General features: G+C 44.1%; 1 pseudogene; it reads left to right on the top strand.

Moving 5' to 3' along the window:
* Positions 1–1,983: 1,983 nt before the first annotated feature.
* LOC108635290 lies at positions 1,984–5,421 on the top strand (annotated as a pseudogene).
* The last annotated feature ends 531 nt before the right edge of the window (positions 5,422–5,952 follow it).

Consider the following 5,952-nt stretch of genomic DNA (forward strand, 5'->3'; position numbering starts at 1 on the left):
GTGTGTTCTATCCCTGTGTTGGGAAGATTCCCCTAGAGGAGGAAATGGCAACCCATTCCAGTATTCTTTCATGGGAAATTTCATGGACAGAGGAGCCTGGGGGCTACAGTCCATGGAGTTGAAAAGAGTTGGACAGAAATCAGCACAGCACCAATTTGTGTTTTCGTTTCTCTACAACCTTTTGCTACTTTAATGAATATCTGATACACAGACACACATATATATACATAATATATAATACAGCTTTGAGCCCAAGTGGGAGTGCTTTTCCTAGAAGTGAAATTGCAATAAGACATGCTGCCAAATTCCTCTCAAAGTAAGTTGTATAAATTAATATCACTACCAGGTTTGACAGCATCTCCTTCCCTATACCTTCATCAACACCACATATTAGCGAACCTTTGGTCTTTGCCAATCACATAGGTGATGATTTTCTATTTTAAGTGTTTCGTGAGGATTATTATGCTGGTCATATGCCCTAAGGATTGCATGAGCAAGTAAGGGGATAAGAAAGCAATTAGGTAATCAGGCACAAGCTACCACATTTGGAATGAAAAAAAAAAATGAGAGAATTTGCAATAAAAATAAAAATCTAAAGGACACTAAGATATAAGGAATGGAAATGAAAAGAGAGAAGTCCTACAGGGAAAAGTCCCATGGGAAGGAGTCCAGAAAAGTTCAGAAACTTTTTCCAGGGTAAAGTTTCTCAGGCCAAGGAGATAACCACATGAAGATAAATACACATGGAAAACTAAAAGGAAAATTCGATCAGAACTAAAGATGTAACTGTGCTGTGTCTGGAAACTTCTGAGTGGAAAGGACACTTTAAAGGAGAGAGACCAAAATTCCTGTTCTCAGGCTTGACAGACACCAGCCTTCTCTGAATAAAAATGGGCAGGTAAGCCAGCAAAGGAGCGGGGAGGAAGGGGACGGGGTCAGGCAGAGAGTGGAGCCAGGAAAGCTTTGAGTCCTGGATCTCAGTTGGGTGGAGAAGGGCTGGTCAGTTTGGTGCCAAGTAGTGAAGCAGGGAGGCGGGAGTGCACAGGATGGACCCAGGTTAGACCAGGAAGTATTCAGTAGAAACCTCAGAGTAGCTGCAGAGGAAGGGGTTTGCCCAGGTTGTTTTTGTTATTTATTTTTTTTTTTTAGCTTTCATCATTTTTTAAAAAGGTCTTTATTGAGCTTGTGGACATCATTGCTTCTGTTTAATGGTTTGTTTTTTCTGGCCATGAGGCATGTGAGATCTTAGCTTGCCCAGCCAGGCATTAAACCTGCCACCCCCTGAACTGGAAGGCCAAGTCTTAACCTACTGGACCACCAGGGAAGTCCCCATTTTCATTGTTTCAAATCATTCATATATAATAACTGAAACCAGTGACTCTCAACTCTACATACCATATGGTATATAGGACTATGGGGCTTCCCTGGTGCCTCAGACAGTAAAGAATCCATGTGCAATGCAGGAGACCCAAGTTTAATCCCTGGGTCAGGAAGATCCCCTGGAGAAGGAAATGGCTATCCACTCCAGTCTTCTTGCCTGGAGAATCCCATGCACAGAGGAGCCTGGTGGGCTACAGTTCATGGGGGTTGCAAAAGATTTGGACAAACAACACTCTGACCCTGATGAAAGCTTTGTGATCAGCCTTCTCAGACTGCTTCTCATGCCAGGCTCCTTTGCTAAAGAGACACCCCCTGGAGCTTGTGTGGATCAACTCACACCAGATCCCAGAGCCGCAAGGCTGATGCAGCTTAAACACCCAGCTGGGGTATATTCCGATTTTGCATCCACCCTAAGGAAGTGAAGGTTGTTGGGGAACTGATACGGGGTAAATTTATCTGGGAAGTCTCTTGCTTTCTGGAAGCCCAGCACTTGCTGCCTTGCCCTCACTCCACTGTGCTAACGTCTTCACGGTAAGCAGCCTGGGCCATGTACCTTGAGCTGAGCTCTGAGGCTGACGTGTTGGCTGGGTCTTGTCTCCGCAGTCTTCCCACACCTGGTGAAGGAGCTCAACGCGGGCCTCCACGTCACGGTTCTGCTGCTCCTCTTCTTGGCCTTGGCGCTGGCTCTGGTCAGCATGGGCTTTGCCATTCTGAACATGATCCAAGTTCCGTACCGGGCAGTCAACGGCCCTGGGGCATCTGTCTATGGAATGTTCTTGCAGGTAAGGGAGGCCCCATGGGGAGAGAGATTCCTGCCCACGTCACCAGGAGGCTGAGTTCCAAGCAGGTGGGCAGAAGGTGTGAAGAAGTGAAAATACCCCACCTCAAGCTTCACTTCCCTGGGTTTGTTACCTTCTTAATGGGCCCCAATGTACTTCTTACTAAAAGTTGAAGAATAGCTGTCGTCATGAAGAATCAGGTCTTAGTGTGTATGAGTGGCTGAGGACTTGGAGCAGCAAAGAGGTTGGGATGAGAGACAAGGAAAGACAGAAAGATGGAGGTTGGAGAGATGGGGACCCTGGGACCAGTGGTAGGGGAGCTGCTGCCATGAGGCTGGAGGAACCTCACAAAGAACAGAGGAGAAGGAACCTGGGGGCTCACAGTCCTTATTTTCTGTAACCCTCACAACCTCCCTATGTTTGTTGTTGTTGTTCAGTAGCTAAGTCGTGTCTGACTCTTTGGGACCCCATGGACTACAGCCCACCAGGCTCTCCTGTCCTTCGATATCTTCTGAAGTTTGCTCAAATTCATGCCCATTGAGTCCATGGTGCTATCTAACCATCTCATCCCCTGCCACTTCCTTCTCCTCCTGCCTTCAGTCTTTCCCAGCATTAGGGTCTTTTCCAATGAGTCACCTCTGTGCATCAGGTGGATAAAGTATTGGAGCTTCAGCATCAGTCCTTCCAATGAATATTCAGGGCTGATTTCCTTTAGGATTGACTAGTTCGATATCTCTGCAATCCAAGGGACTCTGCCATATTATTAGACCCATAGTTACAGATGAAGAACCTGAAGCTCAGAGATGTTAAAAGAGGCACTGAAAGTCACATAGTCATGAGTAATAGAGGCAAGATTCCAACCCAGGTATAACTGAGTCTAAGCCTTTTGTCTTTTCATTAGTCCATGGTGTCATCTATGACCACCATGACCTATTTTCCAAGACAAAACCCAAGTCAAAAGATGTCTATAAGTGTGTGCAGGTGTGTTGATTTAGGAGAGTATCTGGTATATTGACATTAATTCACCTTTAGTTCAGCAGTGAAAAAAATCACCTGTAATGAAAGTAACAAAATCCCCAAAAATGATTTCAGAAAATCCAGGTCAAATGGTGAAGGTGTCCTGATGTCAATAACCCCTCACTACCTCACTACCTTATTATACAGGATGACCAGCAAGTATAAAAACAAGTAATGTTGGTTTTCTCCACTTAAAAAAAAAAAAAGAAGGCAAAATTGAAGGCAAAAGGAGGAGACAGCAGAGGATGAGATGTTTAGATAGCATCACTGACTCAATGGACCTGGATTTGAGCAAACTTCGGGAGATAGTGAAGGACAGAGGAGCCTAGTGTGCTGCCCTCCATGGGGTTGCAAAGAGCCGGACATGACTAGGGACTGAACAATGACAACAGTGTTGCTTTATCATGCATTAGAACCTAATGTCAGTAAATCAGTTATTACATACTTGCCTATATTTGCAGACAATGGCCATCGTGTAGAATTTCATATAGATGTGGCTCACTCCCATCTAGACTCGCATATCTCTGCCTGAATCCTCACAGTGACTGGCATGTAGAAAGTGTTCAATCTCATTCTTTAAATAAATGCTTGTCTAGGTCAATTTCCTTCCTTCTTGAGGCAGTACTCTCAAGCTCAGAGTATTTTTAAGAAGGCAATTTGGCAAAACTTGACTCTCAAAAGGCATAAAAATATGAATAGCCTTTGATTAAACAACCCCATACAGTAATTTATGCTAAGAAAATAACTGGAAAAGAGCACAAAAATATACATTAAAAGGTGTTTCCTGCAGCACTTATAATATAAAAAATTGGAAGCAATCTAGAAATCCAGAAATTAAGTTACCCTTAATTAAACTTAATTAAGTGTGTCACTGGAATGAAGCATCATAGACCAATTTAAAGTGGTGCTGTAACAGAATATTTAGCAACATGGAAAAAAAAAATTTCAAGTTAGAGAGAAAAAAATCAAGTGTAAAACAGTAGAAGTACCATAATACTAACTCTGTTAAAAAAGAGAGAAATGTAAAGAAATATACTAAAATGTTCCAAGTGTTTTCATTTGACTTTTAGGGGAAAAAGCAAATTTGTCTTTTCATCTTTATGATTTTCTTGGATGTCCAAGTTTTTTTCAAGGAAAGAATAATAATCTAAAGAAAGAGAATAAAAATGTGATTTTAAAATATTAATTAAATCAGGGTAGGAGAAAAGTTGAGCAAAAGAGAGAGAGATGGGGAGAGAAAAAGAAACAGAGAGAACCCAGAAGGTCCAGGTCCGAAGCAGCAGGTAGGGAAAGACATGAAGTCTGTCCCTCTCGCCTCTGCTTTCCTCCTTCTCTTATCTCTTCTTATCACTAAGCTTGGAAGATGGATATTAAAGAGGAGAGAACTGTCTGGCCCTCTGTTGATCCTCCAGTCCACCCCATAAGATGCTCTTGTGTCTTTCCTTATAGCCTCAGGATCTGCATACACAGGCTGAATTAGTTAGAGATTGAGCTTATCCAGCGTGGGTAAGTGCCCTGCACTGGGTAAAGAAAAAATTAGAGGGCTTGAGATTCAAAGTTGATCTGATAGGAAGCTTATTCCCACACCTCTTGCCCCTCACACAGTGAACTATCTGCCACTTTAAAAAGCAAATTAAAATTTGTGTCACCCTCAGAATGTTCTAAGGGGCTTCCCTGGTGGCTCAGTGGTAAAGAACCCGCCTGCCAATGCAAGAGACCTGGGTTTAATCCCCAGATTGGGAAGATCTCCTGGAAGAAGAAGTGGCAATCCACTCCAGCATTCCTGCCTGGAAAAATCCCATGAACAGAGGAGCCAGGAAGGCTTACAGTCCATGGGATCCATCGCAAAGAGTCGGACACAGCCAAGCAACCAAAACCTCAAAAGTTTGTTGCTTGTGCCCCAGAACAGCCACCTCACCTCTAGGAGTCGAACTGCAGAAAAAAGGGCTGTGTATGAGGGTGTACTTTCCGGGTTTCAGGAGGAGTCATGGCCTTGGCCATCGCCAGCTTCATGACCTCGGTAAAATTTCACGACCTGACAGAACGAATCGCCAACTTCCAGGAGAAGCTGTTTCGCTTCGTGGTGGTGGAGGAACAGTACGAGGAGTGCTTCTGGATCTGTGTGGCCAGCGCCTCAGCCCACGCCACTAACCTGGTTGTGGTGGCCATCAGTCAGATCCCCCTGCCGGAGATCAAGGCCAAGATCGAAGAGGCCACGGTCACAGCTGAGGACATCTTGTATTAATAACCTGCACCTCAAACCAGTTTTTGGTGTGAATGGAAACCTCCCTTTTCTTTTTCCAGGTTTCACAGTCCAGAATGTCTGTGTTACTGGCAGAAAGAATAAGGAAGTGGAAGGGGGGAGGGTAGTACGTGCACCAGAAAAGAAAACTTTCTGAATTTATAGCATCTCTGTACCTCTTTCTCACTGATCTTGGAGTTAGAGACTGCCACTTGCCGCCTGTCTGTGATGCTGGACGATTCACTTAATATCTATAAAATGGGAATATTAATGACCTTGCAATGTTGTAATGAGGTTTTTGTTGTTGTTCAGTCACCAGTCACTAAGTTCTGTTTGACCTTTAAACCCCATGGACTTCAGCATGCCAGGCTTCCCTGTCCTTCACTGTCTCCTGGAGTTTGCTTAAACTCATGTCCATTGAGTTGGTGATGCATCCATCCATCTCACCCTCTGTTGCCCCCTTTTCCTCTCGCCTTTAATCTTTCCCAGCATCAGCGTATTTTCCAATGAGTTGGCTCTTCACATCAGGTGGAC

Source organism: Capra hircus, unplaced genomic scaffold (assembly GCF_001704415.2).
Source record: "Capra hircus breed San Clemente unplaced genomic scaffold, ASM170441v1, whole genome shotgun sequence".
Taxonomy (NCBI): domain Eukaryota; kingdom Metazoa; phylum Chordata; class Mammalia; order Artiodactyla; family Bovidae; genus Capra; species Capra hircus.